This window comes from Dermacentor andersoni, chromosome 1, assembly GCF_023375885.2.
Source record: "Dermacentor andersoni chromosome 1, qqDerAnde1_hic_scaffold, whole genome shotgun sequence".
Lineage (NCBI taxonomy): Eukaryota > Metazoa > Arthropoda > Arachnida > Ixodida > Ixodidae > Dermacentor > Dermacentor andersoni.
In genome coordinates this window covers 287,477,713-287,504,541 of record NC_092814.1, presented here as the reverse complement: position 1 = coordinate 287,504,541, position 26,829 = coordinate 287,477,713, and the positions used below count along the sequence as shown (strand labels likewise).

At 42.6% G+C, this 26,829-nt stretch overlaps 1 long non-coding RNA gene across 12 annotated transcripts in view; it reads right to left on the bottom strand.

The window, feature by feature from the left end:
• Window positions 1-2,081: 2,081 nt before the first annotated feature.
• Window positions 2,082-26,829, bottom strand: part of LOC129380944 (uncharacterized) — a 57,663-nt gene continuing 32,915 nt past the window's right edge. For 4 of the 12 annotated variants that reach the window (XR_008609183.2, XR_008609177.2, XR_008609175.2 and 1 more), the window contains 2 exons: window positions 14,725-18,475; window positions 2,082-2,648 (listed from right to left, as the gene is read on the bottom strand). This is a non-coding gene — a long non-coding RNA (uncharacterized lncRNA). The other 8 variants (XR_008609178.2, XR_008609174.2, XR_008609176.2 and 5 more) reach the window with 8 other exon arrangements.

The window sequence follows — 26,829 nt, the reverse complement described above, 5'->3', positions numbered from 1 at the left end:
TCCCAAGTGCGCTTGGCAATGCGATGCGCCACTGTCGCATTCATGTAAACGGGGCTATGGTGTCGTATAAAGGATGTGCAGCCGACTTCCTCTGTAACTGGTTTCCGGTAGTGGGCCGAGTGCATGTTGGTGGCTGAGTGCCGTTTAGCCCCGTTTACATGAATGCGACAGTAGCGCGTCGCATTTTCAAGCGCATTTGGGAAAGGCGATGCGACGCCGTTTACATGTAGCGCATTAACTCTCACTAAGGAACTCTCACGAGAACATAGCGCCACATGGTGTCGTATAAAGGATGTGCAGCCGACTTCCTCTGTAACTGGTTTCCGGTAGTGGGCCGAGTGCACGTTGGTGGCTGACATGTGGCGCTAGGTTCTCGCGAGAGTTCGTGCGCTACATGTAAACGGCGTCGCATCGCCTTTCCCAAATGCGCTTGGCAATGCGATGCGCCACTGTCGCATTCATGTAAACGGGGCTAGATATACTCTTCTCGATCGCGCGCGCCTCGCGCACTTTCTTGTTTACATGGGATCTAGCGGCAGGAAAACGTGTCATACGATCGCAGTTTGGCAACGTACTGAACGTTGGTGCCGAAAAATCGTGTGTTCAGGGAACTTATGAAGTAGTAAAATATGAGAGTAACTCTATTGGGTAATTTTTTGTGCCCTCGATTGCGAACGTTGGCGCCGCGAAAATGTACGTAACGGAAATGTATAAACGCGGTTATAGTGTATTCGGCATAAATTAATGCAACACAAAAGGTGAAAATGGTGCGCTATCTTCAACCAGGGCACGTGAAACAGCTGGCTCCAGCAGAGATTTGCATAGGTCGTAGCTGTAGCAGGACAATGTATACTGCAATTCTGCGCATCGAAATGACCTAGTCGATGCAGCCTCAGTGCTCCACAAGCAGTTTTTCATACTGCACTGCTAGTTCTGTGTAGTGCAATGCAGGTTTTCTTGAACAATATGCATCTCCATGCTGTTTTGTCAAACACAAACCACAGCATTTTTTGTACATGTGCGAACTGCAGGATGCAGAATATTCTCACCTACATTGACTAGATTGCTATTTGCATAGTCTCTCTCTTTTCAGGATCCACTTTCAACTGGTAACATATACCCCAGTCATTTTCATCTGAAATAGCTCACCACGAATAACTAAGAGTTGCCGAAATCGCAAACAATTGCTTCGGGCCAGCCAACCAGGTAGTGAAGTGTGACAGTCGTGATGAAAAATGCATGACTTGCCGTACGCTTTACCGAGGTGTTGTGACCCTGAAAGATGTCAACGCACTCATTGCTACCATTAAGAAATGAAGCATTCAATTTGTGAACTGGTATCCAACTGGATTCAAGGTTTGTCCATGGCACTCTTTTTTCTCCCAGTACCTTGTACCTGTACCTATTTACCTGTACTGGAAGCTTGCTCGTGCCTTTACCTAACCTAAATACGAGAATGCCTACCTGTGATAATGTGGTTCCAATTGCCATTTTGCAGTTGCTATCGTGTTAGCGAATGTGCACATTGGTACTTTTTCATAGGTGCACCTTTCTTTCATGTGAAGGTTTCTGCATTCAGTATTATTACAGCCCGAAATGGAGGGGTGTGTTGTGCACTTAAGTGTGGGGACCTAGTCTGTTTACTCCAGAAGAGTAGAATTTTGGGCCAGTTGGTGATGCATATTTAGTACGATGAAGCACAATAGACAGGAAAAGGTAAGGCGATTGTCCCGTCTGTCTCGCATTACTTTGTCCTGTTAACTCCATGGAGGCAGCATGCTTCAGCCATTCGAGCCTCTTCACGGCATTGCATTGACCCCAAGAGGTGTCAGTGAATCCTAATAGACAAGACATTCTCTACCGTACATGTTAATTCAACTGTGTCTTGGCTTTCTCAGGGTGTCTATCAAGTTGACATTTACAAATTTTCTGAGTTTCCCAGGTTTTCCCTGAGTGCCTTTGCAAAATTTCCTGAGTGATACAGAACTTTGTTTTATGTCAAGACGGGCTGACACCATATCGGCCGATGCTGTCACTCCCTAGTAAGCACGTTAAAAATTTAAAAAAAACACTTAATCCAGTTTTAATAGTAAGGAGTAGTGTTTATTTTATTCAAAGAGAAAACAGAAGTGAGGGATTAGTAAAATGCACAGCGAATATCTTCAAAAAGATCATGGTAGAACCCATTGCAAATCGAGTTGAACATTCTCAAATACAAATAAAAAGCAGATAGATACAGAAGCAAATATTTTTGAATATGAGCTATTTCTATCAACTGATAGCAAGCTCATATGTATGAGGCCCGAACTTTCTCACAAGTGAGATTCCCTCTCAACAGTTGGTAAGTCAACCTGAACTGTCCCGACATACTCTCAGCCCCTGCACAATGCCTCAGTGCTGCATTTCACTGCTTTAAAGAGTTTATTTTGGTTTGGATGAGGGACACCTGTATCTCGGCGTCAGCCAACAGTTTGTTTTTTGAGATCAATCTCCTTCAAAGAAGCGGCGGCACAGTTCCTTTCCCAATCCTTCCTCAGTGCGTAGGTCCTTTCTGTTTTCGTTGTCCTTCCACCGCGCGTTCGCCCCAAGGACCATTTGAAGCATCCTCTTAGTCAGTTTTACAGTCGACGTCCAATTTTTCAGACTCCCTAGAGGCCATGAAAACGTCCGAAAAATCGGTCAGTTCGAAAAAAATGAATGCATCTCTTTTACTGCCCTTACGGGCTCAAATCGCCACAGGCACATCTGAAAAAGCTCTGAAGGCCTGCCAGCACACTTGTTAGGCACATCGGTGCTCACACTGTGACAGGAGATGGCAAGTGCATGTGCATATAATTAAGGAATACATCTCAGTACCGTTAAAAACAAAAAAGACAAATTCAAAGCTGCCTTGGATCGCACGGGAAAGTTTGCACCTGTCACGACAGCTTGGACGTTTGCGGCTTACTAAACGTACTGGTGACTCTGTTCTTACTGCACAATTCATTGCTCTTAAAAAGGAACTTCGAAGCAAAACCAATGCTGCTTGTGATTTTTACTTGCAGGTAATGCTTCCAGGCTTGCTTAGAAATAATCCACGCAAATTTTGGAGCTCTGTCCTGCCAAAAGAATCTACTATGTACTGATACTTTTGAAGTAAATGACAGTTACAAGTGATACTTCTATGATTGCAAATGCATTTAATAGTTCCTTTAAATCTGTTTTTACACTTAATAACTCCATTGTTCCTCCTTTTATAGAGCCACTTGGTTGGAAGTTCCGCATGGTTCTATTAACGACATTGTTGTTTCGAACCAGAGTGTGCTGAATTTGATTTTAAAACTGGATCCAAAAAAGAAAGGTAGTCCCAACAATATAGCTAGACAATGCATTCCTCTTTAGATACTCTTTATGGACTAGTAAATATTTAACTGCTATTTTTCAGAAATCTCTCTCGACGTCGGCTGTTCTCTCTTTTGCCTGGAAAACCGCTAAATCTGGGAATAAGCAGTCCTTACTAAATTACAGACCCATCTCTATAACATCTCATTCTTGCAAAATACTTGAACACATCATTTACAAACATATCGTTGAAAACTCTAGAGCCTAATAATGTTTCATCTGATGCTCAACACGGTTTTCGACGTGGATTTAGCACCACAACCCAGCTCAGTTAATTCACTCATGATATCATCCAGGCCCTCGATGCAAGAGATCAAATTGATTTTTCAAAAGCTTTCAACACTGTGTCACACTCCAAATTGTTGAAAAAGATCACTGTTATTCTTAACAACCAAGCATTAGTTAACTGGACTTCCTCTTTTTTATCCAATCGGCCTCAGTACATACCCTTTAGGTCTTCTCAATCCTCCACTTGCAATGTAATGTCTGGTGTGCCTCAAGGTTCAATATTAAGTCCGTTTCTGTTTTTGATCTCCATAGATGAACTACAAAGTAATAGTCCTGTTAAAATCCGCATGTATGCAGATAGTGTTTTGTATCATACGATTAAAACTCCTCATGATCACATTATCCTTAATGATTCATTTGCATCATCTCAATCATGGTGTGATACTTAGCAGATGCAAATCAACTTCTGAAAAACTGTATCTATGTCATTTGCCAAACGTTCTTTCCCTTCTTCGTTTACCTATTCGTATAATTGCTGCCCTCTAGGAGATGTTTCACAGTATAAATATCTAGGTCTTCTATTCACTCAGGATTTTTCTTGGTCGCATCACATCGAACTCATGTGCCACCATGCACTTAGAAGGTTAGGGAACTTGCAATGCACATTACTTTCAGCCCCACTTAGCACATGACTCCTCACTTATAAGACACTGGTTCATCCAATACTGGAGTATGGCTCTGCCGTATAGAAACCACACAAAATATCTGACATCAACAAAATTGAATCTGTCCAGAAGAAAGCTGTACGCTTCATTTATCATCGCTCTGACAGGTATTTTTCATCCAGTTCCCATCTTCTTAGGCTTCAACTTACCAGTCTCTTTTCTCGTCGTCACATTTAATCTTTGAAGTTTCTTTATACCATAATTACCTCCCCACGATTGAGACGAGCTTAAGAGGAGCTGTGAAAATTAAGTCAATGCCTTGTTTTTGCCCGATCCTTTTTAGGTTGTGTGAAATCGTGTGGACATATGGCATCACGACAAACCTATTTGCCCTCTGGCGTGGCATAGCATTGGGTGGAGCCTGGAGCTTCTTTAAAAGAGTTGAACCAACTGCGACTAGCACACTCGAAGGGAATCGCGAGGCTTTCAAACGAGACACTTGTAGGTCAAAACTATGACCGACCCTCTGTGCAGAAGACTTGGTCAGGGATGACTTGAGGCATGACGAAGCTATACCCATTTCACCAGTTTGGTGTGAGAGGAGTCAAAAGGTAGAATGGCCTTCTTAGAACGCGCAAATATTCCCAAGACAGGCCAATGTACCATTATTTTGCTATTCTAATTTAAGTAGTCATTTGTGCTGGCTGAATCAGCCGATCAATGTTTTCTGAATTTCAGAGGTGGCTAAGGAACTACTCAATGTGAGCTAATATGCTGTCACACTCTATCAAAACAGTGGCAGACCGGCTGACAAAACTGCTGCTTGAGCATCATCGGCGACTCAAAGGTAAATGTGAGGTAACCTTAATTACATAGAATTCTTACCAAGTTTTCTGGCACATATGAAAGTGAGCTATCTGTTTATCGTTCTGGTTTATATTCATTCTTATTCAACAGAAAACAATCAAAATTTGGAACATTTGGCCTTGTCCGACTGAGTCAAGTAAGAACTGGGGAACTTTACTCAGAAGTAGGAACTCTCCCGCTGAATTCGGGATGGTTCGCAACTGTATACCCACAAATGGCAAGGCACTGCCCTTTGCATTATATCCCACAGATTTTCCCTGCCAATTTCTTTCTTGCTGTTTTCATAAATCTCCACGGGCTTTTTGCTTCTGTCTTTTGCATCCAAATTTACCATGTCTGTTTCTTTCACTTTCTTTTTGACATAGAGTTAATATACTAACCCTAGAGGAACAGCTGAGCCTCAAGTTGCTGCCATGTTGCTACGACTCATTTTTGTAAAGCTATAATATTAAAAATATTAGGCAAAAACAAGCATTAACACATAGCACATACGTATGGACAACGTGTAAAGTTCATTTCGTATATTTTTCGGAAAGATCGGATTTATAAAATTTTCATGTAATATGCACAGTACATGAAAGAATGCGTTTGCAGGTGCCTGAACTAGATGGCATCACCGTACTGAGGAAGGCTCTGGACCACTTTGATTGCCCATCTCGTCTGAATCTCACCTCGTTGCCTGCGCCTGGGCGCCTGCACAGAGGAACAACATGGCGGTGCCCTTGCGGTTGGCTATTTAAATGTATGGGCGTTACGGGGAGCTTTTCCTCCAGAGTTGGTTATATTAACTCTATGCTTTTTGGTGACTCCTGGCTGCCTGCTTACACTTTCAATAACCCTGTACTTGATTGCCAACTTGCTTGACCTCTTCCTCCATTCCGTGTCCATGCTTTTGAGGTAACTACAAATATTTGGACACTTTAGCCAGCCATTTCCTTTCACCCATGTTCCTTAGTCTTCCTTTAAAACTAAGTTTGCTCTGCGTTTCTCTGACTTCAAAAGAAGCCCAATCCATGTCACCTTGCGCACCCCATTTGTGCTTTTACCGTGGGGCCCCAATGCCAATTGGCCCACCGACCTTTGCTTAACTTCCAATGATGACAAGATTTCTGATTTAAAGCACAAAATCGCATTTGCAAACATTAGCGCTTGAACCATTACACTTTTTCAAATTCCTTGCACCACCTTGTATTCACTGTAGCCCCAAAGTGCTCTATCTTTAATTATTGCTGCATTCTGCTTCCCTTTCATTTTTAGATTATCTTGGTGGATGCTTGAGTAGGTCGTTCCTTTGTTTATGTATACAACCAGGTATTTATAGCGCTTGACTATGGATATGAATTGCTGTTGAAGTGATACCACGCGGTTACTTGTCTAGTTATTATAAAGATAATAATTCCCAATTTCACTTAAAGAGGCCCCGAGACACTTTTTGAACATACGAAGGCTATTTTGTTTTTGAAGGTCTGATCTGTCACAAAATGAAAACCACAGTGAAAATCAAAACTCTTTTATTTTGAACATTTAGATACACTTTCCAGCTGCTTCTCTACATAGTTGCCTCTCTGATTGAGACATATGTTGTAGCGTGGTACCAACTTTCCTATACCCTCGTCATAGAAGGCAGCTAGCTGTGTTTTCAGCTAATTCTGTACGCTGGTCTGCAGCTCATTGTCTGAGTCAAATTCCTGCCCTCCTAGCCAGTGTTTCATGTGAGTAAGGAGATGGTAATCAGAGGGAACCAAGACCAGGCTGTATGGTGGGTAACCAAACACTTCACATCGAAAACGCTGTAGGAGCGTCCTTGCTGCAGCTGCACTGTGCAGCCGCACATTGTGATAAAGAAGGTCAATGCCTGATGACATTATTCTTCTTCGCTTGTTCTGAATTGCCTTTCGTAGACGTTCAAGAGTCACACTGTACGAGGCTGCAGTGATGGTCGTGCCATGTTCCATGACTTCACCAAAGGAACACCATTGCTGTCCCAGAACACAGTAGCCATACACTTTCTGTTGGAGAAGGTTCACTTGAACTTTACTCTCGGGGAACCAGAATGCATCCTCTCTCTGGGTCGCTTTTTCGTTTCCAACATTTCAAAACAGACTTATGTCTTGTCACTTGTGACAATTTTCTTCAAAAGATCTTCATCATGGTAGCACTGGAGAAATGTTACGGCTGCGCCCATTCGCTGTGTTTTGTGATAGTCGGTGAGCATCTTGGGAACCCACCTCGCACAGAGTTTGTGGTACTGGAGTCACTCACTCACGATGGCATAGAAAGCTGACCGTGAAATTTCAGGAAACGATTCACTCAACACAGAAATTGTGAACTGATGATTTTATCGAATCACCTGGTCCACTTGCTCAACAAGATCATCAATTGACACTCGCTTCCTTCCCTGCCTGCCTGCATTATGAACATCTGTGCGTCCTTCTTCAATGTTCCTGCACCATTGCTACACTTTGCTATCACTAATGAAAGTACAGTAGTACCGTACGCATTACTCATTTGTCGATGAATTTCGGCTGCATTGCACCCCTCAGCATGCAGAAATTGAATGACAGCACACAGTTCACAATTAGTTGGAGACTCTATTGTTTGAGGCATGTTTTGACAACTGTGACATCATGCGATCGACAGGCATACTAGAGATCAAGACACCGCACAACACATCTGCACACAGTGTCATCGGATTTTCACTGTGGTTTTCATTTTGCGACCGATCGGACCTTGAAAAAAATATAATCCTAGTAGTAAAAAAAAAATGATGTCAATCTGTCGTAGAGGTGGCTGTGAACATGTGAGCCAAGTATTACTGCACTGCACACAGTAGTAAATTTGCAATCTGTCAAATATGGTTAATATTGCTTGCTCTCGCTTCCACAATGTCGTCATGCAGTGTGATCTAGAGTAGCTGGACCCACCAACGCTATTGGTTGATTTCATGATCACGGCAGCATTCTCAGTAATACATAACTGCTAATTTTTAGTTAAATAAACTTAAAATGTATATGTATAAAATATATTAAAATATATATGTCTGCAATCTCAAAAACACAGAAAAATCCTTTCATCATCGCAATGCATGTAGCTGCATCAGCTGCACGTGGCCTGCACGTGCTCATCTTGTCCTCATCACCTTTGCCCTTATAGATCTGCTTTCATGACACCCACTCAGAATTTTTTAGTAGCTTGCTCTATAGCACGGGTCAGCTGTACCTTGCTCTCTGGACCCAGCTGTTTGATTAGCTGTACTGATATTTCACCTAGTCTTGCTGCCGTGATGTTAGGAACATTTTCTGCTTTTTTCCAGTAAAAGGTTTATACATTAAATTTTCAACTCTGACATTTCTCTGTTGCTGGAACTGGTTGAGTCTGGACTATGCTTTCTTCCTTGCCAAAGTTGTCACAGATAATGTCTCATACTTCATTTAATTTATTTTCACCTTAAAGGCCCGGAAGAATTACATAAGGGAGGGCTTTAATCCTTGTGACAATGTTAGAACAAATGTACAGAGCAGTAAAGAAACAACAATAAACAAAAATGAGCCACGAACAATTGTGAAAAAAGGGGAACATCGTGTTGGAGTAAGGGTGGGTAGGATCAGTAATTAAGCAATGTGGTTATTTGACATTTCAGGGAAGGTTTTACTGTCAGTGCATGACACAATATCTTCTGGGAGATGGTTCCAATGGGTTATTGCGTCAGGGAAGAATGAAATGTTCGTGGCAGATGATCGGGTGTTAATGTGTGCTATGGGACGATTGTGGCTTAAGCGAGAGGATGTACGTAAGGGTGGATTTAACAGGGAATGCCTGGAGTGTGGATGGTAATAAAAGGTGTGAAACAATCAGAGACGAGGGGTGATCTGGCAGGAAGCAAGTGATGGTAGTTCAAGTGTACGTTTTAGTGCGGTTATGCTGGTTTCACGAGAGTAATTGGAAGTTATAAACCAAGCAGCGCGATTTGTATTGCTTGTATGTCATAGGTAAGATATGATTGGGAAGGGTGCCAGATAGATGGCGCATATTCTAACTGCGGACGTACGAATGTTAGATATGCTAGCTTTTTTTATTTCTCGTGATGCGGCTTTCAGGTTATGTTTTAAATATAAAAGGGTACGTGAAGCATTAGAACAGACTGTGTCAATATGAGTTGACCATGATAGTGTCGACGTCATGTGAACACCGAGGTATTTGTAAGACAGGGCATGATTGACAGGAGCTGAATTTATTGTGTAGGTGTGACTGGTTAAGCTGTGGTTGCGGGTGAATCACAGAGCTTTGCATTTAGTAAGGTTAAGCGGCATGTACCATTTCTCGCACCATAATGCGATGGAATCGAGATCCTATTGTTGTGCAGTGATGTCATTCGAGCCTTTTATAGGGGAATATAGGACGCAGTCATCTGCAAAAAGGTGTAATTTATTCTTAATGTTAGCAGGCAAGTCATTGATGTAGCTGAGGAAAAGTAGAGGCGATAATCCAGCGCATTGTTGCACACCAGTTGTTACGCTGCTAAAGGACAAATTATGGTTATTTGCAGAAGCAAACTGTGTGCGCCCTTTTAAGAAGTGTTCAAGCCAGGTAAGCAAGCTATTTGGGATTCCGATAGACGCAAGTTTTTGAAGTAGGTGATTGTGGGAAACTTGGTCGAATGCTTTCGAGTAATCCAAGAAAATGGCATTAATCTGCAAATGAAGGTCCATGAATTGCAAAATGTCATGGGTGAACTCGGCGAGTTGGGTCTCGCACGAAAATAGTTTTCTGAAGCCATGCTGGTGAGGGTAAAAGAAATTGATAGATTCCAGGTAAGCCATTAGGTTGGATGAGATATGTTTTCGAAGTTTGGAAGCAATGCTGGTCAGAGAAATTGGGCGATAATTTATAGCGGGGGAGCGGTCACCAGTCTTAAAGGTTGATCTGACATGGGCCTTTTTCCAGTCGTCGGGCAAGTTCTCAGTCTTCAAGGAGTGCATAAATGTTAGGTGTAGTACCTGGCTAGAAATGTTACTGGTGTTAACAAGTATTTTGGCGTTAGTGCCATCACACCCAGCTGAGGCGGTTAGATTTAGTGAATTAATGAGGCTACATGTGCCATCAGGGTTGATCTTGATGTCTGGCATTAATTTTACTGAAAGTGGCAGTATTGGTTCAATGGGAACGTCATTAGTGTTGTAGAAAACTGAGGTGAAGTAGTCGTTAAGAGCTGACACGCATTTCTCAGAGTTAATGAGATTACCATCCGAATCTGTTATTTCAATCTGTCTAGTATGTGTCTTTACTGAAAGTGAGCACCAGAATTTATTGGGATTTGATTGTAGAATCGTCACAAGGTCATGATTAAAGAAGCTATCATGAGCTCCTGAATATATTGGTTAGCGCACAGTTCGTATTCTCCCCATGTTTCTGAGTTATTTGTAAGTTTGGCTTTTCCGTAAAGCCTTTTCTTTTTAGTAAGGAGAGCTTTGAGCTGTTTATTAAACCATTCATTGTTAGAGTTGAATTGCACGAGAACCATTCGTATGTATTTAGCTTCCAAGTTGAGCAATACATTCTTATAAAGCTCCCAGTTGCTATCGACAGTTCTTGATAAGTAAGACTGCTGAAAATCATTTTAAAAATTTTGCTGTTCGTTATTTATGGTGTCAAAGTCTGCCTCTTTGTAATCTTTTATTATTTTTGTTGTGGGTGACCTTTTCTTAAGTGCTATTGTCATGCAGATATGGATGAGGTTATGATCGCTAAAACTGGTTAGAATGGTAACGATCTTTAAGCTATCAGGGCAAGATGTTAGCATAAGGTCAAGGGTATTATCCCCTCTTGTAGGACATGATATCACCTGATGCAGGTTGAAGTCTAGAATAAGATCAATAAATTGTTTAGCTTCTGATAATGGTGAGCTGTTAGTCACAGAAAGCAGAGGCCAGTTAATTTTAGGGTAATTGAAGTCGCCAATGAGGTGAATAGGTGCATTAGGGAATTTGCCAGTGATGTCGGTTAGTGCTTCACGGAGTAAATAGCAGCACGACGGATGGCTGTCCAGTGGCCTATAGCACACGCCAAAAATTGTCTTTCCAGGACCGTTAGACGGTCAGCAGGAGGGTCTAACTCTCGTAACGAATCCACAGGCGTCCACTAGAATGGGTAACAGTGTGAGCAATGACACCACACCAGACCTAACTTTTACAAGGAACACACCCGATGCGAAATGGATAAACACACAAGAAAACCTGGGTAGTGATCACTTCATTATAGCAACAACTGTACACGCTGGCCCATCAAGAAAGAAAGGCAGGAAAATAACGATTGCTGAATGGGACTCCTTCCGCAAAATCCGGGAGGGGGAAGCTGATGAAGTCATACGTGACATCGAAATTTGGACTAAAAAACTTCATCAAAGTGTGAAACAAGCCATTAAGACTATTCCGGAAAAAGCGGGGATAGAGGAGACGGACAGCGAACTCCTACATATGTGGGAGGCAAGAAGCAGCATGCAGAAACGCTAGAAACAGCAAAAACTTAATAGAAACCTGAGAAGGAAAATCGCCATGCTCAATAAGGAAATAGAGGACTATGCGAATAGATTAAGCCGTCAAAATTGGGAGGCCACGTGCAATGCCATGGAGAGACAGATAGGGCTACCAAAACCTGGAATCTTCTGTGCTATCTTTTAGACCCGGAAAACAGCAAGTCCACACAATGACACTGGCTGCACAAAATAATCCACAGATACAAAGGCACAGAAGAAGAACTTTTACAGGAACTACAAAGACTGTACGTAGGAAATACTACAACCAAAGAAAAACAACATCAGTATACTGGTAAGGAAAACCCGGATCTTGACAGCCCCATAACCGAGGCTGAAGTTCGAGCGGAGCTCATCAGGCTCAACACGAAAACCACGCCAGGCCCGGATGAAATCACCAACAAGATCCTGAGAAATCTCGATCATGAATCTATCTCGGCCCTCACCAAGTATAATAACAACTGCTGGGAACAGGGTAATATTCCACGCCAATGGAAAACTGCCCAGGTTATAATGATTCCAAAGCCTGGAAAGAAACTTCAACTTTAGAATCTCAGGCTTATATCGTTAATGTCGTGTGCTGGCAAGCTCATGGAGCACGTCATCCTCACATGTCTAACTAATTACATGGACGATAATGGCCTTTTCCCGCACACCACGATCGTGTTTAGACCAAGACTGTCTACACAAGACATTATGTTGCAAATCAAACACCAAATAATAGACGCGGGACCTCAAACACTGGATACCAAAGCGATCCTTGGTCTTGATCTTACGAAGGCCTTTGACAATATCACCCACAGGGCTATTTTAGAAAACTTACAAGGCCTAGGAGTGGGGCAACGAAACCATGCGTATGTTAAAGACTTTCTCTCTGACCGTATTGTACAAATCACAATCGGTGAGGTGAAATCCAAAGAGATAAAACTCGGAAGCCCGGGCACACCACAAGGATGAGTCTTACCTCCCTTTCTTTTTAATGTGGCTATGATTGGCCTGCCAGCAGAACTAGAAAATATAGAAGGATTACAGCATAGCCTGTATGCCAATGATATAACCCTTTGGGTAACAGGTGGAAGTGATGGGCAGATAGAGGAAATTCTCCAAACAGCCATACATACGGTCGAGAAATATGCCGTGGATAAAGGATTGAAATGCTCGCCGCAAAAATCAGAATTACTTCTATACCAACCGACACGCAGGGGCCGTAAAGAGTTCTACGGATAAACCAAACATCACGCTTTTTGTAAATGGCAACCAAATACCTATTGTCGACAGCATTAGAGTCCTCGGACTACACATATCAGCGAACGGTCACAACGGGGAAACAATCAGAATACTAGAAAACAGTGCACAACAAACAATGATACTAATTAAGAGAATAGCTAATCACCATTATGGGATGAAAGAGAACAATCTGGTACGACTAGTCCAGGCTTTTGTCATTAGCCACATAGTATATGTAACCCCTTACCTAAATCTCCAAGTAGCAGAAAAGACAAAAATCGAAGGCACCATTAGACAGTCATTCAAACAAGCCATAGGTTTGCCAATAAACACATAGAATGACAGGCTCCAAGCTTTAGGTGTCCACAACACGCTCGAAGAACTCATAGAAGCCCATACGATAGCACAATACGAAAGACTCACACAAACATCTACTGGCAGACACATACTTAACAAGCTTAGAATAACATACACATCACAGTATGGCACTAAAGTAGACATTCCCCAAGACATAAGGAAGCAGCTTATTATCCCACCGCTACCCAAAAACATGCATCCCGAACACCACAGGGAAATGCGGGAGGAAAGGGCAAGGGCTATACAGAGGAGATTCCAACGCTCTCAGGACGTGGTGTACGTCGATGCGGCAGAGTACACGACTAACCAGAATATGTCTATCATTGCAGTGAACTCGAAAGGTGCTCTTAAGGTCAGCGGATCTATTAAAACCAACAGAGCCGAGGTGGCTGAGGAATCGGCCATTGCTTTCGCAATGGCTTCCACACTGGCCACGATAATAGTCAGTGATTCTAAAACCGCCATTTTAAATTATGCAAAGGGGCGCATTTCGCCGGAATCACAATGTATCCTGGCAAACTTCCACAGTCAGCAGGTTGTCCATATCATCTGGGCACCTACGTACTCCTCCCTCCCCGGCAATGAGGCGGCCAACAATGTGGCTCGAGGACTCACAAGCCGAGCCACCGGGGCGCCGCAGCTGGGGCTGACAGGGGACCGGATGGTTGGCTACAGGGAGATAACTAACCATTACAGATTGAGGAGGGTGCGTTTTCCTGTGGTCGTATGAAATTTAACAATTTGGAACGTGCGATGTGAGTAGCAGGAGCGGAATCTTCACATATAGCAAAGTTTGTTGCCTCTAGTTTCCACCCACAGGCCAAAATGTTTTCCTTTGACTTGAAATGAGCCAACTTGATAATTATTGGACGTTTTCTTTCACGATGGTATTTGCCTATGCGATGAGCACGTTCAATACCGCTTGGTTCTAGATGCATTTCCAGCTTGCTAGTGCAGAAATTGATGATTTTTTCCTCACACTCTTTCCATGTTTCTTTTTCATTGTCTTCCAGTCCAAGGAAAAACAAGTTATTACGGTGTATTCTGTTGTTTGTGTCAGTACTCTCAGCTTTTAGCAGTGCTAGCTGTTTGATGGCATCATTTTGTCAAGTCTCTATTACTCCGTCCTGATGGTCGTTTTCTAGCACAGAAATATGTTTTGTCAGTGCAGCTGTTGTGTTGTCTTTGAGAATGTTGGCTTTTTTGAGCTCACTTGTATTGGTACGTATTTCAGAAATTATTTCTTTTAGTTCTTTAATCGTCTGTGAAAGGGAAGAAACAGTGTCTCTGTCGGGGCCTCAGTTAAGTACAACGTCTCCAGAGAGCAAGAGGACTAGATCGGACAAAAGTGCAAAAGCAACAGCTTCATAGTACACACACAACTCTACACCATTTCAAGTCGCAGGGGCACGACACCGCGAAGAGACGATTGTCGCTACAAAATTCCTTAACATTTTGCAAGTAACTAACCTGGAAGGTTAGGAAAGCGATGAGCATCCTGCGTTCAACGGTGTCGTGCCCCAGCCGATCAGCTTTGCCACACGGATTAAATACAGCCTGGCTGGACCTTGTGACTGATGACGTCGCTTTCATAGGGCATTGTCAGGTGAACGAAGCCTCTGCCGCTGAAACTGGACTTTTCTTCACGGCGTCAGTGACGAGAGGCAGACTGGTAGCCCAGGATTGTGGCGGTTTCAGGGAAGGCTATCCGGTTTGCAGAAAGGGTTCTGGGGTAGGGCATGTACCAGCACAAGACCAGTACGACAGTATCTGGAACATTAGGAAAGCGATGAGCATCCTGCGTTCAACGGTGTCGTGCCCCCAAAGCATGTCATACCATAGCATGTCGTCTCCTTCGAAGATGTTGCCATCGTTATCCCTTATAAACATTTGCACATTTGTAGTTCATGCTGCTAGTGCCTTTACATGGTTCCAGAATCAGCAGGATGGAAAGTCAGGCAAGTTGACAGCACCGTGTGGTGTCCCCTCCTTTTACTCAGTCCGTGTCCAGTTGCGCAGTTGTAATCACATTACAGAATCTTTTTGGTATGCAATTGTTTTTGCGAATGTTATGCGCCCAGCTTTCACTTGTACATTGAATTTTTTGTTGCACTACTTCGCTTGCCACCCTTTTGTTGTCCCATTACTTGTTCCATCTAAGCAGTACCTCTCCTTTGTGTAATCTCAATTTATTGGCTTCTTTTTGATCCCTGGAAGCCTGCTATTGCTCTTCTATAGCTTGCTTTATTTTCTTGTTCCACCACTTGTGTGGTTTTCTCTTTCCACTCCAATGATTTTTAGCCATGTTTGTTTTATCTCATGCTGCATGACGTCTACGAGTTCCTTGCAATCAGAGTGCTGTACGAAAGGCTTCCACTTTCTTCTTTAGGTTTTTGCTATGTCTGTTATTTGCTTTTCATTTAGTTTGAAGTATTATGCTGCTGTTGCTTCCTGTCCTGCATCGGTCTCTCTCCCAAAAGTTAAGGTTATACATTTATAGTCACTGCCAAGGCTATCGTCGTATGGCCTAGTCATTCGTAAATCGTTTATGATCATAGACTAAGGCGTAGTCAATACATGACTGCCTATTCCTGCATTGCCACATTACCTGTCCATGACATTTATTCTCCCTGGTTCTGTTCCTCGCACAGATCTAGCACTAGAGAACCGCTGTAATCAGTACTATATCCATCTAGATCCTTCATGTGAGCATTTATATATCCGACTATATATCACCTGGCCTGATTTTCTGAACTCAATAATATTGTTTATAATGCAGCCAATCTATATGATCTATCTTGTTCTCTGCTATCACTACTTGTCCATATGTAAGCTACTCCCAGCTTCATCTTTTTTCCTTCCAAAGTGCAGCCAATCCATAAATGCTCCTTACACATCTCCTTTACCCTTTGCACTTCGTACCTCACCTTACAAGTGTGCCTATGCCTTTCCTTGACCTATTCACTGTTGCACCCTCCCCATACAAAATTGTCAATAACTGGCAGTTGCTTTAAATCTTGGAGATGTGTTTCAGTCGAGGCGTACATACTAACAGCTTCATCATTCAGCTGTGTTTCAAATTTCAGCCATTTATCTTGCTTTCAACCATGCTGCATGTTTATGTAAAAAATTGTACAGTCTCTATGTTTATTCTTTGAGCTGCATTTCTTACTTCCTTGTGTTTTCATTCTGCTCCTTGCTGGTGTGTCGCTACTTTCAGTACTTAAAGGCGTCCTGAACCACCCCTTGAGCTTGGTGAAAGAACACAGTCAGCAGACAGCACACGCTGTGAACATCTCAGCCAAGTTTTGCAGTCATGATCGGCGCATGGAGCTCGCAAGCGGGGCGCAAAGTCACCTTTCTCTCAAACACTCTCTTTTCAACAGAAGCCTGTTCCTCACTTTTTTCTGGACCTTTTGTTTCATAATATAGCACATTCCCATACACAGTTGCTATTGGCCAATAGCTGACATCAATCAAGAAGGGTGTTTGGATCAGTGCGCTTCTTCCTACTGTTACTGTGTATATTTATTGATGCAGTTCAATAAACAGGCTGAAGTAAGCCAAAATCCACCCTCAAATTTTGCACTTGGTTATACACCTTGGCAGACTTCACTTAGTATTGAGTGATTGGTAGCGCATCAAAATGCGCAAAAAGATGTGGCTACTATCCGTCGTACAAGCTGGTGCAGGACAAAGCCAGTCTGCACTACGTAGCACAGCCAGACAGGAGTACATGAGCGTGCACCCAAGCCCTGTCGTGCGCAAAGCAAACACTACGCATGCACACTGCAGTTGCATTTAGCTGCAGTCTGCTACGTAGCATAGATCCCATGGCCACTGTGGGGTGCCACTACAAGTCCGGTGCCCTGCCTAAAAAACCTACTGCTCGTGCCACAATTCAGCGTCCCACCAGTGAAACTACCTGCTCGCTAAAATGCATCACTTCACACACAAAAGTGCTTTTGCGGCCAGCTCGGTGCACTTCCCAGTTGATGTCAATAACTGTGAAATTCACTGCATTAGCCAGCAAATAAATTTCCCTGTTTGCTGCAAACACTGCGCTTTAAATTTAACATCCTTGACTTTCAACCTCTGGCACTGTGCACATTGCAATCTGAACGTCCTCGGAAACTTTCCCGAGTTCGCCAACCATTTTATCTATTTGCTTCGCGGTCCCCACTGCTCGTCTCTGCAGTACACCAATTGCTCCTCCCACTAGCACCACTAGGCTTCGTTCCATCACTGTGTCCCCACACATGTTGCTTGGCCTTCATCATGACTTCCCTAACCGATATGGTGGCGGAGAGTCACGCCAAAGCACCAATAGTATATGAAATCAGACAGTGCAATGTGAGCATCACTCCACATCGGCACAGCTTCAAACACAGTATGAAAAGGAGAAGACCACAAGGACGGGGCAGGGGGAGCATTTGATTGGTATCTCTCCTTAAACAAAGTGCATTCAAGATTTACATTCCAGGGAAATCTTTTGTCACAGATGGTTGTCGCACATTTTGTCACAAACCCCTGATGCGCTGGTCAGTCAGCCCAGTGCAGTGTTCAAAGGTCATACCATGACAACTGTGACTGTCTCGCCAAAAGCTGAGTGTACTAACTAGATATTCTCTATAGTAACAAATTCCAGCAGCCTATTGGTCTAAGGGAATACATAATTTGGGCCTGCATATATCAGCGTGAATGTATAAGACTGAATGAATCAAACTGCCTGTATCACCTTGCATGTATCAGTCGGTACGTATCTGTCCACTTTTCCAGGCTTGCTCGTCTAGGCCTGCATGTCCTAGCAGCTTTAGTCTGAGCATAAGAAGGCTTGATATGCTATTAATAAAGCCTGATTGCTGTCTACTTGAAGCTTGAATGCTGTTTTCCACTACCATTGCAGCGCTACCGGAGTGCAAAAGTGTGGTACTGGCCACTCCTTTTAATGCTATTTCTTGCATATTTATATATACTGCACAAGGTTACATTTGAATAATTGCAAATAAAATTTCAGCATAATCAAGGTGCCACAAAAACACTCCAGCTACCACCACAGTACCAGATTAGTAACAGGAAACAAACCCTCGTTAGTACCAAAAGCAGCTGCACATTTTATTTCAGAGAATATCAGCACGTATCACTCATCTTTCTAGAAAGGCCATTTGATGAGCCAGCTTCAGACTCTCTGGAAGCCCCTCTGCCATGTCAATGCTCGTCTCTATATGGAAGACAGCCGCAAACGAAGTTCACCAAATTGGTATCCGTTCATACAAAATAGCAGTAGAATACACAAAATCACTCCTGCTCCAACGAGGGGGAAGTTAGTCAATTGCATGTTAGGCATAAGTTCTTAAGCTGCATTAACGCTAGCACTTCTAGGCCATAAAAGCAGTTATCAAGGGAACTTAAAACAGATGCTTATCCTAAAGTCAATGTACAAAAACCAATAACTATTTATTATCAAAGAATATTGTTACTCATTTGTATTTTGATAGAAATCTGTGTGAAAAAAATGTCAACTCATGCAAATAATGCAGAAGAAACTCTGAATTCACACAAAATTTCTTCAGGCAAGGGAGAGCCTTGTAAGAGTTGCAACCTCAACAGTAACAATTGTGAGTTGCATCTAAACTCGAAGCACACTCTTTTCAAAACTCAGCACATCATCCAACTACCTCACAAGGTAGCCTGCTGACAAAGCCAGGGCACGCACCCGTAAAGCACTGCCCCACATGACATAGTCATCATGTTGTTCTTCACAAGTATCTTAAATATTTTGACCAATAGTTTCTGCTGTGTGCCATGTCACATGCATAAACTGAATCAACATACAGCCACTTTATAGTGTATATCCATGTACAACCAACATGAAATGTGATGTACTTAGAAAGATGTAAATGAAAATAAATCATCACAATGGCATCTGCAGTTCCTTTATGAGTACAGGGATGGAAGTAGCCAAGGGAGCTTTGGAGCAGCTCTGGAAGCAGCAAATTTCGCACACTGCAGCAGGTTTGGAGCAGGAATTGTTTGTTTTGGAGCAGAAGATACGTTTTTGGAGCATGATGGGTAAGGCTCAGCCTGAATGAAAAAAAAAATCAAGAAAATATTGACGTGTGCTGTATGTAGACGTGCACACGATGAGGATAGTGCTTTAACGTACTCCACGTACTAGTGGGACTAGGGAAATGTAGAGACGAAGAAGTCATCCTTGTTCTGGTGGTTTTGCAACAGGCTGTTCCGCAGTCTTGCTCAATGTGTTGTCTCTTGTTCCCGTTGTACTGCGACAATATGTTCTTTATTTGACTTTGCAGAACACTATTAGGTTACGGCGAATCAGTTCCGTGGAAGCCTGCATAGTAGAGGAACGTTCACTAAAGGAAAAGAATGTCATACACCTGACAAAGTAAACTCACATGCGTTCCTCAAAAACCACTATTAAGTTACATACCAGACGTGCCAACTAAATGTGGCCAAGAAAAAATAAATCACCAAGGGATTTATCCAAACAGCCCTCATTGTATGTTGATGGGCTTTTGTTAATGCTAGTCAAGAGTTTTCTTTTTTTTTAATTATGCACGAACAACTAATATTTCAGTTTAATTAGCTAATGTTAATTGCCTCACTTAATGGATAAGGAATATATTAGATACATAATTCAAATACTAGCTTGTTTTAAATCCAGTTATCGCTCAGGTTTCAACATCCCCCACAACTTCTTCACTGACATCTTGCCAATTAGGTAAGTTTATAAAGTTAGCTAATTAGACGTATTCACGGACAATGAACAACAAATACTGACTCTGGCAATCATGAACAATGCCCATCAACATACAGTGAATGTCGTTTCCATAATGCCCTCAGTTACGCCTCAGTTATGCCTGAGTTGGCATAGCAGAGTACTACAGAATAAATGTGAAGTTACTTCATGGGTCATTGCATGCTTGCCAGTATTCCACATAACTCGGCAAGAAGAAAGAAGAAAAAAATTCTGACATTTATGAAAAGAATAAAGTGTTCAATGGCTTTCCGATCAAGTGTCGCCGACTAATATTTTGCACAAGCTCGATTATTAGGGCTGCCCCATAAAGTCAATGTAAAATGGCAACCAATATTTTCAATGCCAAGCAATGATTTCTAAACCTTTTCGGACTCGATCTGCATAAGTTGCATCATGAACATCATTGCCGCGAACGCAATTTCTGTTGTTGGCACATTCTCCCACCCTTCACGACCGACATTCGGCCACTACGGTAGACTAAAGCCAAAACTTTACATCCTCGGTTTGCGTTTTGTGGCCGCAAAAGTCCGATTTTGTACGGTGTGGCTGTGCAGAATATAGAGTACCCGGAGTGCAAAACTGAATGATGATTACAGTTACCATTGGTTATTTTTTGTCAAGAAGTTTCAAGAAAGCAAGCAGCTCGTTTGTCAGCATGCCACACTACCATCCCGGTAACTGGACATGGTGCACCTGCAAAATATATTTTAACGTTCCACACATGGTGTTCGCCATTAATCAATGCAGATTTACCAATAGGGTGCACAAGCGAGCCTTAAAGGGACACTAAAGATAAATACTAAGTCGGCGTGGACTGTTTAAATAACATTCTAGATACCTCGCAATGCTAGTTTCGTGCCTAGAAAAGACCTAGTTTACGAGAAAATTGCATCTGTAGGGTCCAAATACCTTTTTCGAAAATCAAATCTCCCACCGCCCGACTGGGGGAGTGGTGGCATTGCATACGCCATCACCACCCATTGCTGCAGTTGCTGAGTAAAACAGTGCCCGAGAGACGGCGGTACCGAGCCAAGACAGAGCGGTGGATGGGTGGATTCACTGCTGGAGCTGCTTTTTGGTCAAGTGGCGCAGACCGTTCGGGCATCCCGTGACATCACATGGAAGTTGAATTCTCTTCTACTTGCAGTTTGTGCGAGTTTCACAAGCCAGAAAAACCAGCGCAGCACTACGCAATAACAAAACAACTGAAACGTGAAAGCGTTGACAGCGCGGAGTCGAGCGAAAACGAAACCTTTCGACAGCCCGCATCATTGTCAAAGGTAATTTCAATGAGTTCTTTTTTCTAAAAACAAAATAGAACTGGACAAGTGGCATTTTATTTCGTCTTAAATACTATGCAAGGATGTTTTTTGCAACGAGTGGTTGAGCACTAGTGACAGAATTTAACTGAGGAGGGCTTCCGTCATCGCGCAAGTACTTAAATCTCCCAGGGGAGTCTCTAACCATGTCCTGCATTTACCTCAATTTCTCAATTATTAAGGCTCTGTTCGCAATAATATTCACGCCTTAGAGATTCTCAAGCACTAATCTATCACTTTAGCTTGACTTAGTATTTGTCTTTAGTGTCCCTTTAAAATGTATTATGAAAGACTGTACAACTTATTCATTGAGCTGAGAGCGCGGCTTCCTTTCCCGACTGCCGCCAAAAGAAGAGTGCCCATTCAAATAATCTTTAGCTAATACACATATTATGCAATGCGCAAGACCTATATACAAGATTCGTAATGCATTGTATCGCACAAAGAATTTTGGTTTTCCTACGGCCAAGGTTACAGTGTGCCACCAAACATGCATTTGCACTTCAAAGACGCAGACACATAAATGGATTGCTTTAGCTTGGCTTCTAGGGCTAAATGTTAGCCAACACGTGGCTGCGTGGCTGTTACTGAACACAAACATCCCGCAAAATTTATAGACTTCATTCGAAGTTAGTGGCACAAGTTGGCGCATCTCGGTGGTTTGGCACAAGATGGCACAATTGACACAGCACTTCCATCCCTGGAGTAGCATATTCTGCTACATTAGGCTTCATTTCGTGAGCTCCGGCTTCAGTTTGATTGTACGCTGGTATTGCTGGGCTAGTTCGCTGTCATATGGCAGCGAACTGGCCCAGCAATGCTCCATGCTTGCCACTTGTTCAAAGTTTGTCCAAATCATTCATACATCGCTGAATGTATTAAATTAATGTACATTTCAGACTCACTTGGCCTCAGCAAATAGATTCATTACATGGCACCTAAGACTAGCTAACCTGCTTTGATTTTGCTTGGGTGAAACACAGCATATTCTTTCATTCTAGGCTTAATTTCAATGAGCTATGGTTTCCAGTTGGATAGTATGCTAGCCTTGCTTAGAGGCTTTTATTCGGTGAGATATAATTTCCAGTTTGACTGTACACATACAATATAATGGGAAATGACAGATGACTGAAATGAAGCCTAAAATGGCGGAATATGCTGTTAGTGTTGCTCTGAAAGGAACTGTTAACGTTGCAATGATTTATTTTTAATTTCTTGTTTAAGTCACAATTCATTACTTGTAAATCTCTCTCTCTCTCTCTCTCTCTCTTGACGATGGTGAGCTTGAATTTCACCTCCTCCATTTGCACTAAATCTGCAGGCTTGGAGTGACACCTAACACTGGCAAAAGATGCCGAGGGCGAGTGGGGCTATACTAATCCAGGTACAACCAAATTAGGAAGGCCCACTAAGCTTCAACAAATACCTTCCCTCACCAGAACAAGAATTAGTATTATTATTTTAGTAGTATAGTAGTATTTGGCCACTTCCTCCCTCATTATTCAATTAACCCATAGCCCTCAGTCCCCAGCAGCTGCGGAGCACCTACCAAGGCGGCGGTCAGACCTGTAATGCAGCAGAGGGTGCTAAGAAACTCTGGACCTGGACAGGCCACCAATGGAAACTGACCCTGCCGACCTTTAACACCCGAACTCTGTCAAGTGGGGCTAGCTTAGCAGGGCTCTTTAAGGAACTATCAGACATTGTTTGGGATATCATTGACCTTAGTGAAATTAGAAGAACTGGTGAAGCTTATACAGTACTGACTAATGGCCATGTCCTCTGCTATAGAGGTCTCCCAGATAAGAAGCAATATGGGGTAGGATTCCTAATCCATAAGGACATAGCGGGCAACGTTGACGAATTCTACAACATTAATGAGAGAGTAGCAGTAGTCATAATCAAACTTAAGAATTTAAGAGATATAGATTAAAGGTAGTACAAACCTACGCTCCAACATCCAGTCACGACGATGATGTAGATCTGTTTTATGAAGATGCTGAATTAACGATGAGAAAATTGCAAACCAAGTATACTGTAGTAATGGGTGACTTCAATGCAAAAGTGGGGAAAAAGCAAGCTAGTGAACAAGCAATTGGCAACTACAGCATCGATTCTAGGAATGCTAGAGAAGAGATGCTGGTAGAATTCGCAGAAAGGAATAAGCTGCGAATAATGAACACTTTTTCAGGAAGCGTAGGAACAGAAAGTGGACATGGAAAAGCCCTAATAGTGAAACAAGAGATTAAATTCATTTCATACTTTCTGCTGAACCCAGCGTAGTGCAGGATGTAGAAGTGATAGGTAAGATAAAGTACAGTGATCATAAGCTGGTGAGGGCTAGGATTCATTTTAATTTGAAGAGAGAAAGAGTAAAATTGGTCAAGAAGAAACAGGTCAAGTTAGAGGCAGCAAGGGTAAAAGCAGACAAATTCACACTGGTACTTGCAAACAGATATGCAGCCTTAGAACAGAGAGATGAAGATGACATAGAGGTAATGAATGAAACTGCAACTAGGCTGGCGTCAGAGGCAGCAATTGAAGTAAGAGGCAAAGCACCAAGGCAACCAGTAGGCAAGCTCTCACAAGTAACAAAGGACCTAATAAAGACACGACAAAGGATGGAAGTGTCCAACTCAACAGGTAAGATAGAATTCGCGAAACTGTCAAAACTGATCAACAAGGTGAAAATAAGTGATATTCAAAACTATAACGTGAGAAAGACTGAAGAAGCCGTAAAAAATGGACGCAGTCTGAAATCAGTGAGAAGGGAACTTGGCAAAGGACAAACCATTATGTATGCACTGAAATATAATTAAGCAGGGTAATATCATCAGCAACCTCAAAGGTATAGTAACAGCAGCGGAAGAATTCTATACTGACCTGTACAGTACCCAGAGGAGCCACGATACCTCCATTCGAAGCAGTAATGAACAGCTAGGATACAGAAACTCCTCCAATAACTAGCGATGAGGTCAGAAGGGCCCTGCAAGACATGAAACGGGAAAGAGCGGCAGGAGAATATGGAATAATAGTCGATTTAATCAAAGATGGAGGAGACATAATGCTTGGAAAACTGGCGGCTCTCTATACGAAGTGTCTATTGAGTGCAAGGGTCCCAGAAAACTGGAAGAATGCAAATATTATACTAATCCACAAAAAGGGAGATGTTAAATAATTGAAAAATTATAGGCCCATTAGCTTACTCCCAGTATTATATAAGATATTCACCAAGATAATTTGCAATAAAATAAGGGCAATACTGGACTTTAGTCAACCAAGGGAACAGGCTGGCTTCAGGAAGGGATACTCTACAATGGATCACATCCATGTCATTAATCAAGCAATCGAGAAATCCGCAGAGTACAATTAGCCTCTCTATATGGCTTTCATAGATTACAAAAAGGCATTTGATTCAGTAGAGATACCAGCAATCATGGAGGCATTGCATAATCAAGGAGTAAAGACCGCCTTCATAGATACCTTGGAAAATACCTACAGAGATTTCACATCTACCTTAATTCTGCACAAGAAAAGTAGGAAGATAGCTATAAAGAAAGGGGTCAGACAAGGAGTCAATCTCTCCAATGCTATTCACTGCATGCTTGGAAGAAGTATTCAAGCTATTAAACTGGGAAGGCTTAGGAGTAAGGACCGACAGCGAACAGCAACATTCGGTTTACTGATGACATTGTTCTACTCAGCAATACTGCAGACGAGTTACAACAAATGATTGAGGACCTTAACAGAGAGAGTGCAAGAGTGGGGTTGAAGGTTAATATGCAGAAGACAAAGATAATCATGAATAGCCGGGCAAGGGAACAAGAGTTCAGGATTGCCAATCAGCCGTTAGAGTGTGTGAAAGAGTATGTCTACCTAGGTCAATTAATCACAGGGAACCCTGATCATGAGAAGGAAATTCATAGAAGAATAAAAAGGGGTTGGATCGCATAGGGCAGATACTGTCAGCTCCTGACTGGAAGCTTACCATTATCATAGAAAAGGAAGGTGTACAATCAGTGCATTTTACCGAAGACTGACAACGAAGCTTAAGAACAAGTTAAGGACCGCACATAGAGCAAAAGAACGAAGAATGCTAGGCACAACGTTAAGAGACAGAAAGAGAGTGGTTTGGATCACAGAGAAAGCACGCATAGCCGATATTCTAATTGACATTAAGAGAAGAAAATGGAGCTGGGCAGGTCATGTAATGCACAGGTTAGATAATTGGTCCAACGGTTAACCGTTGGACCATTAGGCTTACAGAATGGGCACCAAGAGAAGGGAAGCGCAGTCGAGGATGGCAGAAGACTAGGTGGGGCGATGAAATTAGGAAATTTGCGGCCGCTAGTTGGAATCGGTTGGTGCAGGACAGGGGTAATTGGAGATTGCAGGGAGAGGCCTTCGTCCTGCAGTGAACATAAAAATGGGCTGATGATGATGATTACTTGTAAGCAGATGGGTCATTAGAGTGGGTATATATAGCAAGCAGTGTTCATGTTCATGCAGTTAAAGCATGTGATGTGACACACAGCAGCAACTGCCAATAAAAATAAATAAAAAACACTGACAGTATACACAACCTGCCAGTAAGCTTTGATCGCGATAACTACGTCACAAGGGATAGCATGACAAGGCTGTCCCTGTACCAAGGAAATTGTCTGAATTCTAACTATTGAGGTTTTACCTACAACATGTCTCCATATGTTCTACAGAATCTAATAATCTTCTATGGAACCCAATAGAATCGAAGGATGCAAGTATTTTCCTTACGTGTTATTCACCCAAATAACGGTATAAATTATTTAACACACTGGACATTTTGACTGTCATTCATTTGGTACTGTTACAAGAAGAATCAAGAGATGGTGCCACCATCCCGTACATACAGTGTTACACACTGGTCACACGTCTCTTCTGAAACCTCCGCTCCCTCTGTTGCGGCAGCCCTCCTCCTCTATGAACTTGGAGCAGACGAAGTATCAAGTTACGGCTGGCCCTCCTCCTCCTCTCCTACTCGTCAACTGCCTCGTCTCTAAAGACTCTACTCTCTGTACCTCCATGTAAACACACCCATTCGTGTGCACCCTATGCTTAACAAGCCCAGTTATCCCCCGTTAACGAAAGTCCAGTGTTCTATCATCCACTATACGAGACATAACGAAGCATGATGTCAGAAGTGAACTAGTTCTAACGTCAGTGCATCAGCAATAGAAAAGATTCCTGGACTTGCAAAATTCAACTCCAGAGAAAACGGTGTGGAACAATGGCAAGCCTTCAAGCAGAGCTTCACGCTGGACCTCAAAGAAACTAGCACAGCGAGAGTGCCATCTGACCAGCAAGTAGCATTTCTTCTGACCGTCGGTGTTTCTTCACTGCTTGATATCTACAACACTTTGAACTTCGGGGAACCAACTAAGGAAGGACCAAACCCACAATTTAACTATGCTTATGTAATCAGCCCCCTCGATG